This window comes from Theropithecus gelada, chromosome 16 (assembly GCF_003255815.1).
Source record: "Theropithecus gelada isolate Dixy chromosome 16, Tgel_1.0, whole genome shotgun sequence".
Lineage (NCBI taxonomy): Eukaryota > Metazoa > Chordata > Mammalia > Primates > Cercopithecidae > Theropithecus > Theropithecus gelada.
In genome coordinates, this window is record NC_037684.1 from 40,941,875 (window position 1) to 40,958,189 (window position 16,315).

A 16,315-nucleotide genomic window follows, 5' to 3' on the forward strand; every position below is an offset into this window, starting at 1 on the left:
GTTCAAATCCTTTGTCTAGTTTTCAGTTGGGTTACATGTCTTCTATTGTTGAGTTGTAAAACTTCCTCATATGTTCTTGATGCTAGACCCCCATCAAATATTTGATTTACAAACATTTTCTTCCATTCTGTGGGTTGTCTTTTCACTTTTTCATAGTGACCTTTAAAACACAAAAGTTTTAAATTTAAAAAAACTAAAATAAGGCCGGCGTGGTGGCTCACACCTGTAATCCCAGCACTTCGGGAGCCTGAGCTGGGCAGATCACCTGAGGTCAGGAGTTTGAGACCAGCCTGACCAACATGCAGAAACCCTGTCTTTACTAAAAATATAAAATTAGCCAGGTGCGTGTAATCCCAGCTACTCGGGAGGCTGAGGCATCAGCCTGAATCGCTTGAACCCAGGAGGTGGAAGTTGTGTGAATCGAGATCACGTCCAGCCTGGGCAACAAGAGCAAAACTCCATCTAAAAAAAAAAAAAAAAATCTAAAATAAATTATTTTTTACATCAGATAGGCAATGTGCTGATGTCATAATAAGGTTTGAGAGAGGCACATCTCACACATGAGTGTGAAAACCCAGTCTCTGTGCTTGTGAACCACAAAAGGGTCAAAAGTTTTATTTTATTTTTTGAGACAGAGTCTCGCTCTGTTGCCCAGGCTGGAGTGCAGTGGGGCAGTCATGATTCAACGCAGCCTCTGCCTCCCCAGTTCAAGGTATTCTTCTGCCTCAGCCTCCCAGTAGCTGGGATTATAGACATTCACCACCACGCCCAACTAATTTTTTTGTAGTTTTAGTAGAGACAGAGTTTCACCATGTTGCCCAGGCTGGCCTTGAACTCCTGAGCTCAGGCAATCCGCCCAACTCGGCCTCCCAAAGTGCTAGGATTACACGTGTGAGTCACCTTGCCTGGCCTAGGATCAAACTTTTTTTTTTTTTGAGACAGAGGTTTGCTCTTTTTGCCCAGGCTGGAGTGCAATAGCACGATCTCAGCTCACCGCAACCTCTGCCCCCTGGATTCAAGCGATTCTCCTGCCTCAGCCTCTCGAGTAGCTGGGATTACAGGCATGCGTCACCATGCCTGGCTAATTTTTGTATTTTTAGTAGAGATGGGGTTTCCCCATGTTGGTCAGGCTGGTCTTGAACTCCCGACCTCAGGTGATCCACCCGCCTTGGCCTCCGAAAGTGCTGGGATTGCAGGCGTGAGCCACCGCACCTGGCCAAGTTTTTTTTTTTTTTTGAGATGGAGTCTCACTCTGTCGCCTAGGCTGGAGTGCAGTGGCGCGATCTTGGCTCACTGCAACCTCCACCTCCTGGGTTCAAGTGATTCTCCTGTGTTAGCCCCCCAAGTAGCTGGGATTACAGGCGCGCGCCACCACACCCTGCTAATTTTGTACTTTTAGTAGAGGTGGGGTTTCACCATGTCGTCCAGGCTGGTCTCAAACTCCTGACCTCAAATGATCCACTCACCTTGGCTTCCCAAAGTGCTGGGATTACAGGCATGAGCCACTGTGCCCGGCCCAAATCATTCACTTCTTTATGGCTAAAAAATAGTATCCTTTGTATAAATCTGCCATGATGTATGTATTTATTCTTTGCTCCATACAGATTGGGTTGTTTCCAGAGGTTGCTATTATGAACACTGTTGCTCTGAACTCAGTTGAACGTGTATGCGTGAGTTTCTCTCCAGGGTATGCGCCTAGAAGTGTAGTGCGTGCACGTGTTTTCCAAAGCAATTGGCATACTTACGCTCCTATCAGCGATGTGTCAGAATTACATTTTGGAAAACAGTTTTAAGCATTGTGTTTGTTCTGTCTCTCATTGAAAAAAGTCATTACTAAAAAGAAACAAGTGGTATTTGCAAGTGAAATTTGCCTTTTAGGCCTCTGATATTTTATTAGCAAGAATTAAACAAGTAAAAGGCCAATAGCTTGAGAACGTAGTATGCAATTAGTATCTCTTTGTTTTGTTTAATTTATTTTATTTTTTCACAGCGAAGACTTAACTATCTCTTTACATTTTAAAATATTAATGTGGAGCTTAAACAGGTCTTTGGCTGATTTGTTTGTTTTTCAGACAGGGTCTCACTCTGTCACCCAGGCTGGAGTGCAGTGCAGTGGCGCAATCACAGCTCACTGCAGCCGCGACCTCCCAATCCCAAGTGATCCTCCCACCTCAGCCTCCTGAGTAGCTGGGACCACAGGTGTGCACTGCCACACCCAGCTAATTTTTTTGATTTTTTTTTTTTTGTAGAGATGATGTCTTGCTATGTTGCCCAGGCTGGTCTTGAACTCATGGGCTCAAGCGATCCTCCCACTGTGGCCTCACAAAGCACTGGGATTACAGGGGTGAGCCACTGACCGCACCGTCCTGGTGAAGGTTTTTGCTATTAGTAGGTGAGTCTGTGTGTTAATTAAAGCAACATCACACCAGTCTACTATTGCTCTCTTACCTAGGATCTGGAGCAAGTATAACAGAGCAGTTGGACTGGGCTGGGTGGCTCACACCTGTAATCCCAGCACTTTGGGAGGCCGAGGCGGGTGGATCACGAGGTCAGGAGTTCAAGACAAGCCTGGCCAAGTTGGTGAAACCCTGTCTCTACTAAAAATAAAAAATTAGCTGGGCGTGGTGGTGGGCACCTGTAATCCCAGCTACTTGGGAGGCTGAGGCAGAGAACTGCTTGAACTCGGGAGGTGGAGGTTGCAGTGAGCCGAGATTGCACCACTGCACTCCAGCGTGGGCGACAGAGTGAGACTCCATCTCAAAAAAAAAAAAAAAAAAAAAAGAGCAGTTGACAGAGTATGAAAGGGAGGTAGGAGTGCTCCCTTTTCTTGGTACTCACCTATTAGCATACAGTGGTTACGCTAAGACAGAATCCTGCCCATAATGATGAGACACCTACCCTATTTCATGATCTTATTCAATAGTATCATATGAAAAGGTTGAAGGATGCAGAATTGGGCCAGTAGTGCTCAGAACCTTGAAAGAGTTGGAAATTCTCTCTGGAGTGGGGCAAATCTACAGCTTATAAAGAAAGCGAGTTGTCCTGGAAAGCACAGCACACAGGTCACCAGGGATGGCCAACAGGAGGTAAAGAAATGCTCCTGGAAGGTGGGTGGGGAGGTGGGCAGCCTGCCTGGCAGAGAAGCATGTTGGAAAGTGCTTCACCTGGGAGCTGGGGCCCAGGGACAGAATGCCACTTATGAGGCAGGAGTAAGGGCAGGAGAAAGGAGAAACTGACAAGATGCCCCAGGCCCAAGGGAACCTGTGTCCTAGTAGGTCACCAGGCCCTGTGTTAAAGAAACGGGAACCTGAAGACCAGTAGGCAACTTGGCGTCAGGAACAAGGAAATGTTATGATTGGTTATCATAACTGGGGTATGAGATCAGAGCTAGATGGACTTGCTCCTTATTCCTCATACAGAGAGTAATAATAACTGTCATCCTGGGGGTACTTAATAAGGGCTAAGCACTTATGTGTATTAATTTGTTTAATCTACACAACAATCCTGTGAAGTAGATTTGGTTACTGTTCCTGTGTTACAAATGGGAAAGTGAGGCACAGACAGGGAAGTGGCAGAGCCAGGGTTTGAACCCAGATACTCTGGCTCCAGACTCCAAGCTCCCTTCCCATGGTACTGTACTTCTTCTAGAAAAACCATGGTTTGGGGAGTCAAACAGGCTTGGTTTCTAATCTTCATTTCAACCTCATACTATCTTTCTTTTATGACCTTAGGCAAGTCAATGGAATTGTTTGTGACCACAGTTTCCTTATTTATAAAATAAGAAGCCTGAGATTCAGATCACATATGGAAGTGCCTCACCCTTGCCTGGCCCTCAGTAGGGACTTAGTAAATAGCCATTAATACTACTCCTACAAATAAACCTTTCCAAACTGAGCGCAGGACTTGGCCTGGAGCCTGGGGCAGGGTTTAATGTGTGCTGAGGATTGGGTAATTTTTCTAGGGGGGATGAGAAACATGGGGGTCAAAATTCCATGTAGATACTGTACTGACAAAACTAGGTGCTGATGGCACAAGCTCCAGGAGCCTTGGAATTAGCCAAGTTCTCCAACTCGACTAGAGACTAGGTTAAAATCTCAAAGACCTCATCCCTCATCTCTGTGATTAGGCTCTTGATTGCTGTGACCTTACCTTAAATAAGCCCTGATTTAACCTGAAAGAGAAGAAATCAGAACATGACAAGGTCTGCTGTTTCACCTTCTTACATATTTATCTTTTTTTTTTTTTTGAGACAGAATTTCACTCTTGTTGTCCAGGCTGGAGTGCAGTGGTGTGACCTCGGCTCACCGCAACCTCCGCCTCCCGGGTTCAAGTGATTATCCTGCCTGAGCCTCCCGAGAAGCTGGGATTACAGGCACCTGCCACCACGCCCGGCAATTTTGTATTTTTAGTAGAGGCAGGATTTCTCCATGTTGTCCAGGCTGGTCTTGAACTTCTGAGCACAGGTGATCCGCCCGCTCAGCCTCCCAAAGTGCTGGGATTACAGGCGTGAACCACCGTGCCCTGGCCTTCATATTTCTCTTTATACTTAACTTCCTTTTTCCTTATGTTTCCCATTTGCAAGTTACTTTCTAGTTCTTATCAATCGTCTCCTTATTACTGTTTTTTCCCCCGTAATGAGTTGGCTGCCAGATAATACCTTCGGTGTTTTTGAGAATCTGAGAATGATGGAGGAGAAATGGAAAGATAGGAATAGAAAGAGATTACATTAGGAATTAAATTTCTTGTTCCTCTTTTTCTGATATGAAACTAAATTGGAGGTTAGATCATCCAGAAAGAGAATTCAGTGTTTTCCAGTTTTCCAACCTGCTTGCTCGTAAGAATGACTTGAGTGGTAGATCTTGATTCAGTAGTTCTGAGGATAGCACAAAGAATTTGTATTTTTAGCAAACGCTCTCCATGATTATAGTATTATATGGGAATTACACTTAAACGTTCTTCAAATAAAGCCCCCAAGTTTGACCCATTAGCTTAGCTACAGAATTACTGAATATTTTTAGTATGGCAATACTGTCAAGAAAAAGCACTTTATAATGTGCTTTATTTCTTTCCTTCCTTCCTTCCTTCCTTCCTTCCTTCCTTCCTTCCTTCCTTCCTTCCTTCCTTCCTTCCTTCCTTCCTTCCTTCTTTCTTTCCTTCCTTCTTTAGTATGGAAAAGTTTAAGGCTATATGAAAAATAGAGAGAATGGGGCTTCTCTCTAGGCTCAGCCTGTGTGTCCTCATTGCTGTCATGCTGGCCATTGTTCTCTGCTGCTGTGCCCAGGCCCTGAGGCCTCCTGCACTTCTATCCCCACCACCACTATCCAGTCAGTTTGCTGCTGCTTCCGTGGTTCATATGAGGCACCTGAGGAGTTTGATGCATGCTGGATGACATGCTTCAACAAGCCAGAGATAGACACCTGGGAACTGCATAAATAATTGAACACGCTTGCTGGCTATGATCTGGTTCCAGAACCCCAAATCATTGATGTTGCTTTGCAGGCATACAGACAGTTCAATGCTTTTGCTAGGGCAGTTTGCATCCTAGAGGTTGTTAAGGACAGTGCAGGACCTCATAAGAAAAATCTACCTCGATGTCATCCAGGAACTCAGACCAACTTTAAATGAATTGGGAATCTCCACTTCAGAGGACCTGGGCTTGGACAAAGTGTAAACCCCATGGACAAGCGTCCCAAGGATTTATTGGTATTGCTACTTGATTGTAAACAGTTCCCTGGAAATGCTGATGATAACATGTTACCTTATTTGAACACCTTTTTCTTTATTACATACCAAACCATACAATGGTAACTTGGACTTTAATAAAAGGGAAATGAGTTTCAACTGGGGAAAAAAAAAAAAAAATAGGCAGAATGGTGTGATGGACTCCTGTATACCCTCAACCTAGCCTTACCAGTTTTCAAACCATGGCCAAGTAAGAGGCACTGTTGAAAGAGAACATGGGAGGAGTTACCAAAGAGTAAAGGCAGAAATTAAAAGCAACTGTGCCTGCTTTGTTTAGAATACCCAAAACCTGGAAACAATCCAGATGCCCACCAATAGGTGAATGCATCAAACAATTGTGGTATATCCTTTCAATGGAATACTATTCGGCAGTGAAAAGGAATGAACTATTTATACATACAACATGCAGGAATTTAAAAATAATTATGCCAAATGAAAAAAGCCCTCTCCCCATATATACTATATGCATCTATGTATATAAAATTCTGGAAAATTATACATATGTAAAATTCTAAAGGTCTGCAAACTGCATTCCAAGGGCCAATTCCAGCCCATCACCTCTTGTAAATAAGGTTTTATTGGAACACGGGCACACTCAAGGTATTGCCTATGGCTGCTTTTGTGTTACAATGGCTGAGTTGAGTAGTGGTCACAGAAGCCATATGGTGTGCAAAGCCAAAAATACTTACAATCTGACTTTTTTGTTTAAAGTTTGTCAACCCCCAGGGGTTGAAACAGACAGTAAACAACACAAAATAAATACAGATAAGAATAATGACAAATCACAATCAATGCCATGTCAATAGAGAATATCTGGGACAAAGGGGAAGGTCCAGTGGAATTGAAATACTCATCAGTTTCTGAGTGTGTTTTATAGAGTTTTCCTGTTTCTCTGTCTTTGCACATTCTTTATTTCTATTTTTTGAGACAAGGTCTTGCTTTGTCATCCAGGCTATAGTACAGTGGTGTGATCTTGGCTCACTGCCACCTCTGCCTCTTGGGTTCAAGCGATTCTCCCATTTCAGCCTCCTGAGTAGCTGAAACTACAGGTGTGTGCCACCAGGCCCGGCTAATTTTTGTACTTTTTGTAGAGACAGGGTTTCATCATGTTCACCAGGCTGGTCTCGAACTCCTGAACTCAAGCCATCCACCCTCCTCAGCTTCTCAAAGTGCTGGGATTACAGGCATGAGCTCTCATGCCTGACCTCTTTGCACATTCTCTTGATCTGTTATGCTGTTTGTTGCCATCTACTGTTGTCAAAATTCTACCTACCCTTCAGGGTCCAACTGAAATGCCACATTCCCAGGAAAGGTTTTTCTCATCTTCCCCATCATACTTCATTTCTCTCCTGCCCTTCTGTAGCTCAGGACCCTCTCTAGGTGTCACTCCCATTAGATTGTAAGTTTCCTAACAAGACCCACGTCATCATCTCCAAGTCCTTTAGGTCAGCATAGCCTCTTTTATATTACGAGTCTAAGCCCCTTTGTCTGACATTTAAAGTCCGCCTAGACTGACTCTGTTCAGCCTCATCCTCTGCCCTTCCCTTGTGTCCTGGGCTCTGGCCAAATCAAACCACTGTTCCCCAAATGTACTATGTAGTTAACTTTTAATATTGCTTCTTTTTATTGCCTTGGTTCTCTCAAAAATCAGAGTTAATGGAATGTTGGCTATTACAATTACGTGGACATGGTTATATAATGGCCTTGGCGATGCCCTTAATAAATGAAATCTAAAATGTTACATCTTTTGGAACCCAGAAACTCATTCTAACTTTATTCTACCTGAAGCTTTATAACATTTTCTGAAGATCATGTTGTACTCTTCTTTCTTCTTTCATCTAGATGATTTGGTCAACAGTGATAAAATTCCAACTTAGACTTGAGAAATATGCAAGAGTCATGTCTTTCAGAATGAAAACAGTGACTTTTGAAAATCACGCTTGCCTTAAAAAAAAAAAAACCTGAGTATGGTTTATATTTACTACACGTGTAAAAATGTACTGCCATTCTTCATTCTTCTTTGCTCGTTAGGTTGAAGAACAATTGTAAAAATTAAAGGCACGGCATTACCGCTGTTATGTATAGATTCATATGGAAAATAGCATGTGGCGGGTGGCTAATGACTGGAGTCTTACGGACCCAGGTACTTACTGAAAAATTCACTTAATTTTAGACATAAGACTTGGTCCTTTTTTTGTACGTAAATTTAAATCTCCCTTTCCTTGTTTACATGTATTGTTTTTTTTTTTTTTTTTTTTTTTTTAAAGACAGAGTCTTGCTCTGTTGCCCATGCTGGTGTGCAGTGGTGCAATCTCGGCTCGCTGCAACTGCAACCTCTGCCTCCCAGGTTCAAGCCGTTCTCCTGCTTCAGCCTCCTAAGTAGCTAGGATTATAGGTGCCAGCCACCATACCTGGCTAATTTTTGTGTTGTTAGTAGAGACGGGATTTCACCATTTTGTCCAGGCTGATCTCGAACTCCTGACCTCAAGTGATCCTCGTGCCTCGGCCTCCCAAAGTGCTGGGATTATAGGCGTGAACTACCGTGCCCAGCCCATGTATTGCTATTTTATTTACAATGGAGCATTGTATATTTCACCCACTGTCAGATGGCAGACGCAGCGTATTTCTGCCTGCATCCCTTGGCCCCCACCTCTTATCCTGGTTCCCAGGTGCAGGGATGCTGTTGCACTGGGGTAGGGTCCTGGCATATTTGAGAAGTGCAATTTTTGCTGAACCACATTCCTCTTTTATGCAATTTGGCACCTATGTCACCATTCAAGAATAACTTATATCAGCGCTCAGTGCCCTTAAAAGGAAATGGTCACAACATTCAGCATTATCTCTCTCTCTCTCTTTTTTTTTTTTTTTTTTTTGAGATGGAGTTTCGCTCTTGTTGCCCAGACTGGAGTGCAGTGGTGCAATCTCGGCTCACCGCAACTTCCGCCTCCCAGGTTCAAGCGATTCTCCTGCCTCAGCCTCCCGAGTAGCTGGGATTACAGGCATTCGCCATCACGCCCGGCTAATTTTGTAGTTTTAGTAGAGGTGGGGTTTCTCCATGTTGGTCAGGCTGGTCTCAAACTCCCGACCTCAGGTGATCAGCCCGCCTCGGCCTCTCAAAGTGCTGGGATTACAGGTATGAGCCACCGCGCCCGGCCAACATTCAGCATTCTCTTTAAAAAAATTTTTTTTGAGACATGGTTTTGCTCTGTCACCCAGGCTGGAGTACAGTGGCATGATCATAGCTTACTGAAGCCTTGAATTCCTGGGCTCGAGTGATCCTCCTGCCTCAGCCTAGTAGCTAGGACTGCAGGCACATGCCACCATGCTTGGCTAAATTTTTACATTGTTTTGTAGAGACAGGTCTTGCTATGTTTGTCCAGGCTGGTCTCAAACTCCTGGCCTCAAGCGATCCTCCTGCCTCGGCCTCCCAGAGTGCTGAGATTACAGGTGTGAGCAGCTGCACCAGGTCCACATTCAGCACCCTCTTGATTCTTGAGCCCACGATGGTGTCAGCAAGGAAAGAGAGGCAGAGGTAATTTAACCTACATATAATTTCGTGGTTGCCAGCCTCCCTGAGTCTTTTCCATTGTCCTGCAGATCTGTAGTGTTTAAAGGCCTGAATTGAATCTCTTGTATTTTCTGTAAAATTCTGATATTCTTTGCTGTGGGTCATATTTATATTTGCACAGCTCTTAAGTTATTTCTCAATCAGCTGTTTCCCAGTAGCACACCTTTGCAGCTGGTACAATTGAAGAGGTTTCCCTCAGACATGGGAGCTCTGACTGCTTGAAGTCAATGGAGGCTGGGTGCAGTGGCTCATGTCTGTAATCCCAGCACTTTGGGAGGCTGAGGCAGGAGGATCACTTGAGCCCAGGAGTTTGAGACCAGCATGGACAACATGGTAACACCCCGTCTCTACGAAAAATTTGAAAAAAAATTAGCTGGGTGTGGTGGCGCGCATCTGTAGTCCCAGCTACTTGGGAGGCTGAGATGGGAGGATCACTTGAGTCCAGGAGGTCCAGGCTGCAGTGGGCTGTGTTCGTGCCACTGTACTCCAGCCTGGGTAACAGAGCAAGGCCCTGTCTGGAAGGAAAAAAGTCAGTGGAACAAGGCAGCATATTGGGATATTCTTTCCTTGGAAGTGTATGTCATAAATCCTTTTACCGACAGATGATTTGGATCTTTAAGGCTCCCAGGCACATGACTGTATTCTCAGGAGATGGTTAGGCAGTAGATTAAGATCTGCTTATTGCCTTGTGACTATATAAAACTCCCAATACCTATTTTTATTGGAGACCAAATTTCTAACTTGTTCAATTGGTCTGCTTATGGCAGTGCTGCTCTGCCAGTCATGGGAGAAGACAGTTTTACATTTAAATGGAATATTCTAACTTTGCTTAGTAAGTAAAAACTGACCCAAAAATAAACGATGGGAGAAAATGGAATTTCAGTGTTTCATGCAAAAAGTTCCTATCACAAGAGAATTGTAGTTTTCATTCTTTGGGTAGGTAGGTAGATTTCTCCATGTTCTGTGAAACTGTGTTGCTGCGGGGAGGGAAGCAAAAAAAAAAAAACAAATCAACAGCTAAGGATAGGGGCATATTAGGATTTTTTTTTTTTTTTTTGAGATGGAGTTTCGCTCTGTCACCCAGGCTGGAGTGCAGTGGTACGTCTCGGCTCACTGCCACCTCCGCCTCCTGGGTTCAAGCGATTCTTCTGCCTCAGCCTCCCGAGTAGCTGGGATTACAGACACCCACCATCACGCCTGGCTAATTTTCATATATTTAGTAGGGATGGGATTTCACCATGTTGGCCAGGCTGGTCTCAAACTCCTGACCTCAGGTGGTTCGCCTGCCTCGGCCTCCCAAAATGCCGGGATTACAGGCGTGAGCCACTCTGCCTGGCCATGAGCCACCCCACCGGGCCTGAATTTTGCTTAATAAAATCATGATGAAAATGAATGCGCTTGACTAGAGAAAATGGACACTGGTGACGACTTGGGTAATGTTCAGAAATCACTCAGCCTGTGAGAACTTTGTGCTTCTTAGGTTTGGCTTGATATTACAAAGCTACCACTGGTTACTTTTATGAAAGCTCCCCAGGTAAGGCACAGAGGACAGCAACCTCTTGGTCTAGATTAACATTCAGTGACATTAAGCAGAGACTGTGGCTTTCGACTATAAGTAAAAGCATGCTTGGGGGAGAAGGAGGAAGGGAGAGAAAAAATGAGAAAGCAGAAAGATGGCAACAGGGGTTGGCAAAGAGGCAAGAGCAGGGAGTGAGGGGGAAAGTAGGTACATGTGGTGGAGAAATGGAAGCTCTTCCAATGGTTCCATCAGTTCCACCACACTGGCACGGATTCTAGAAGTTTCCTATTTCTGGAGTAGGACACAGACATGATGCGTTTCCTACTAATATTTATCCAGGAAACATCATTTCAAGTTGCAGTGCCAGGCTCGAAGATCCTTCTCTATCATTGCTTCAAGTATGGTGGGTTCAGTACCTTCTTTAATGTAAGAGCTGGTCCGTATTCCCTACCTACTTGGGACGCTTTCTAGTTTTGACCTTAAGTAGGGTATCAGGAAAATTCCAAGAAAGGGGAGACACTCTTTTCCCTGAATTACAGAATAAACCGACTCATTAGAAAAAATAAATTAAACAGGCCAGGTGCAGTGGCTCAAGCCTATAATCCGAGCACTTTGGGAGGCTGATGCGGGCGGATCGCTTGAGGTCAGGAGTTTGAGACCAGCTTGGCCAACATGGCGAAACCCCATCTCTACTAAAAATACAAAAATTAGCCAGACATGGTGGCACTCACCTGTAATCCCAGCTACTAGGGAGGCTGAGGCAGAAGAATTGCTTAAACCTGGGAGGCAGAAATTGCAGTGAGCTGAGGTTGTGCCACTGCACTCCAGCCTGAGTGAGGCTGGAGACCCAGAGCGATACCCTGTCTCAAAAAAAAAAAAAAAAAAGAGAGAGAGAGAGAAAAAAAACCACAACCCTTTTGTTTCAGAACCATCCACATGTGTCTATCCATCCATAAAGCACAAACTTATCAGAGACAAATCATAGTCTCATTTTGCTTCGTGCATTTTGGGCCTGACATCAGTCCGTCTTTGATCCCTGAAGAGTGGTAGAAACAAGTAGTGCTTTTCAGAGTGAAACTAAAAAAGGCACGCTGTGGAAGAGAATATATTTTAGTGATCAGTGATTAGTGAGTCTTTTTATGACATGTTTTGTATTAATTATGATTTGAAAACCTCCAGTGGAGGGTTCTCAGGAATTACTAAGTCAGCCTGTTAGCGTGCCCCTGGGTGCAGCAGGAAGCATTGGAATAAAGAATCTCAATGTGTGACCAAATTTCTAAATTCTTGAGGATGTACAGAAATTAGCCAGTTCTATTTTTCCTTCCTTCCTTCCATCCTTCCTTCCTGCCTGCCTGCCTTCCTTCCTTTCTTCCTTCCTTCCTTGCTCCCTTCCTCCCTCCCTCTCTCCCTCCCTCTCCCTCTTTCCTTCCTTCCTTCCTTCCTTCCTTCTTTCCTTTCCTTTCTCCTTCCTTCCTTCCTTCCTTCCTTCCTTCCTTCCTTCCTTCCTTCCTTCCTTCCTTCCTTCCTTCCTTCCTTCCTTCCTTCTTTCTGTCTTTTTGACAGTCTTGGTCTGTTGCCAGGCTGGAGCACAGTGGCACTATCTCAGCTCACTGCAACCTCTACATCTTGGGTCAAGTGATCCTCTTACTCAGTCTCCTAAGCAGCTGGGATTACAGTCATCCACCACCACGCCTGGCTGATTTTTATATTTTTAGTAGAGATGGGGTTTTGCTATGTTGGCCAGGCTGGTCTTGAACTCCTGGCATCAAGTAAACTGCCTGCCTCGGCCTCCCAAAGTGCTGGGATTACAGGCGTGAGCCACCATGCCCGGCCTCACTTCTATATTCTACTTGGGTTTTTATTTCCATTCCTTTTCCTGACTTGTGTGTATTTTCTCGTTGTAGAAGCACTTAGTGTTTTGGCACTGAGACTTACTTTCCAATGTTTCTTCTGATCAATCAATAGCCCTTTACTTATACCAACTGTATGTGGTGGAAGGAAAGTCAGGAATGTCTAATGTGGGGGCATAATTCATTATGAAGCTACTTAGAATTTCACTAGCCATGAATGATGCATTATCCATCATGTTAGCTAGAATATACTGGGCTCCAGTCTCTTTTGGGGGATCTTTAGGGTCCTTCTGGGTGCAGGAAGAGAAGATGACATTTCAGGAGATCTCTGCACATTCTGCCCTGGCTTCCTTCCTTCCAGGTAGGCTGAGAGAAAGCTTTCTTCTTGATGGTGCTAGTGAGAACTTGGCAGGTGGAGCAGGAACTGTTAGTTTTTCACTCCCTGTTGGAGTCATTCACACATACAGCTCATACAGAAGATGGATGTCTTTTCTCTTGGTGCCAGAGACTTGAAAACAGAGAACAGTAGCTTTTATTTATGTATTTATTTTTGAGATGGAGTCTTGCTCTTGTCACCCAGGCTGGAGTGCAATGTCACGATCTCAGCTCACTGCAACCTCTGCCTCCTGGGTTCAAGTGGTTCTCCTGCCTCAGCCTCCCGAGTAGCTGGGATTACAGGCACTCATCACCACGCCTGGCTAATTTGTGTATTTTTACTAGAGATGGGGTTTCTCCATGTTGGCCAGGCTGGTCTTGAACTCCTGACCTCAGGTGATCCACCCGCCTTGGCCTCCCAAAGTGCTGGGATTGCAGGTGTGAGCCACTGCACCAGGCTAGAATAGTAACTTTTGAAACCCATTTTTGTCATTCCAAAGTCTTCACAGTGTGGTGTTGGGAAAGCTTGGTTCCTGTTTCAGATGGGTACCCTCACCCCAGTTATGGCTGTTCTTACATCCAATTCTAGGAAGCCTCATTCTTGCATGGTCATAGAAAAGCAACCTTAATTTTCCTGTGTCTTAGTTTCCTTACCTCCCAGAAATGTGGCAAAGATGCAGCATCTGTTTATTTAGTAAATATTTATCAAGTTCTGGGAATACAGCGGCGAGTAAGCCACCAAATCCTTCCTTGATGGGACTCACCCTCTAACATAGTCAAGGCAATGAGGGACCTTCCAGGAATTAACAAATTATGCATGTAGGTGACACATGAGGCCAACAGGAAATGACCTCGAATTGAAGTTGAAATTTACAGTGTGAGATGAGCCAAGAATCTGTGAACCCTTAGAACTCAGGCAAGGTGAGCTGGTGTGACTTGCAGGAAGTATGACTCAATTGTGACTGTACCCAAGAAGGCTTAAACCACATCATCTGAAGGAAGGATGTGCCAACATATGCTTCCAACGACTAAAAGGAGGGGCAGAGGGAAAACAAAACAGCATGTTCCCAGGCCCATCCCAGGAGGAAGGGAGGCTATTAATACATTCCTTTGACATTGTCTAGTTACCATTGCACAGAGTTGGAGGTGAGCGGCATATGGAGAGACAGGGATTTGGAGACAGAGTTGGAATCCCAATTTTGTCTTATTAGGCGTGGACAAGTCATTTCAACTCTATAAGCTTCAATTTCCTCATTATTTATCTTTTAAAATAGAGAGGAAGTCTTGCTATGTTGCCTAGGCTGGTCTTGAGCTCCTGGACTCAAACCATCCTCTTGCCTTGGCCTCCTAAGTACACACAGGTGTGACCTACCACACCCCTAGCTTGCTCACTATCTTTCTTTCTTTTTTTCTGTTTTTATTTTGAGACAGAGCCTTGCTCTGTCACCCAGGCTGGCGCACAGTGGTGTGATCTTGGCTCACTGCAACCTCCACCTCCCAGGTTCAAGCGATTTTCCTGCCTCAGCCTCCCGAGTAGCTGGGACTAGACTACTACACCCGGCTAATTTTTGTATTTTTAGTAGAGACGGGGTTTCACCGTGTTGGCCAGGCTGGCCTTGAACTCCTGACCTCAGGTGATCTGCCCACCTCAGCCTCCCAAACTGCTGGGATTAAAGGCGTGAGCTACCACGCCAGTCTAGCTTACTCGAACAATGTCTACTTTGCAGAGTGGTGTATGTACGTTCCTCAGTACCTTCTGTGTGATATGCACTTAGTAAATGTTAGTTCGGCTCTGACGGACTGATCTGAGATTTTGATTCTGTAATTCCCAAGAGTTCAGTATGCTAGCATTTTTTTTTTTTTTTAAACATGAGGAAGAATTGGGTAAGGAAGAGCTGTGTTTTAATTGCATTACAGCTCAACTGCTAACTGTTTTGATATGTTGAACAAAGTCCATTGCTTCTTCATGGAGGAGTGCTTGCCGGGAGTATGAGTCAGCACATCTGCGTTATTAACTTGTTCGGAAGCTTTTTGTGGCAGATTGATTTTAAAAGCCCCCAAGGAAACAGAGGATTTTATTTAATAGAAATATTGTCAGAATGACATTGAGATTTGGGTTTGGCTTTCAAATCACTGGATACAAGTTGAATCAGGTCTTTTCTCTGACAGATATTAGAAGCATGGTGTGTTGGAGAAATACTCTCCATTGCCTGGCAGGGGTCTTACCTTAGGAGAGGGGGATGATATTTGCCTGGCGCACCCTGGTGACCCAACCTAGCTGGCCTGACTTTCTAAAGGCAAGGATGTGGTCTTGGTATAGAGAGGTGGTGAAACCTGAATATTAGTATTTTCAAATCTGATTACTAGTATTTTCAACTGACATGACTGGGCGCAAATCCATCCTCATTTAAATGCAGGTCTACCTGAAATCATGCTTCACTGCAACCATGCACTCCTGGGCTTAATCGATCCTCCTGCTTCAGCCTCCCTGAAGGTCTACCTGCATTTGAATAAGGATGGATGTGCGCCCAGGTATGTCTTTCTGGGTTTCCAGCCTATAGTTCTGGAGCAAAGGACAAATGGAAGAAAGTTGTTAAAGCAAAGAAGAGTGTTTCTGTGGCTCCTTCAAGAGCAGTTACAGATTTCTGTCCTGAAGCCAGGAGGGAATACACAGTCCAGGTCCCACAGTGGAAAGTTGCAATGCTCCTTCTTGGGCATCTCTGTCCTCATTTGGATTCAGGGCTGAAACATCTGGATCAGGTTCACAGAAGAGGTTTTAAGTAGATTTCTTGCAGTCCTGAAAGTCGCACTTCTCTGAAATTGGTTTAACACCAATCCAAAACCTATTGGTGTTCCTGTTACATTTTACAACTCTTCATATGCCCCTTAAGAAATGGCCTCTCTAGAGAAGAATCACCAATTCATGGTATGGGAGGATGAACCCCACAGAAATGGTCACAGCTTTTTCAAGTCCTAAACCCTTGCTATGGGCGAGGGTTGACAAACTTTTTTTTCTTTTCTTTTCTTTTTTCTCTTCTCTTTTCTTTTCTTTCTCTCTCTCTTTCCTTTTCTTTCTTTCTCTCTTTCTCCTTCCTTCCTTCCTTCCTTCCTTCCTTCCTTCCTTCCTTCCTTCCTTCCTTCCTTCCTTCCTTCCTTCCTTTCTTTCTTTCTTTCTTTCTTTCTTTCTTTCTTTCTTTCTTTCTTTCTTTCTTTCTTTCTTTCTTTCTTTCTTTCTCCTTTCTTTCTCTTTCTTTCTTTCTT

At 44.3% G+C, this 16,315-nt stretch overlaps 1 protein-coding gene and 1 non-coding gene across 4 annotated transcripts in view; one reads left to right on the forward strand and one right to left on the reverse strand.

Annotated features, from left to right (window-relative positions):
- The window catches only part of PITPNC1 (phosphatidylinositol transfer protein cytoplasmic 1), a 317,395-nt gene that overhangs the window by 29,256 nt on the left and 271,824 nt on the right, over positions 1–16,315 (forward strand). The gene's annotated exons all lie outside the window — the stretch shown is intronic.
- LOC112610502 lies at positions 503–606 on the reverse strand. The gene has a single exon (XR_003116394.1). It is a non-coding gene; the product is annotated as a small nucleolar RNA U13 (small nucleolar RNA).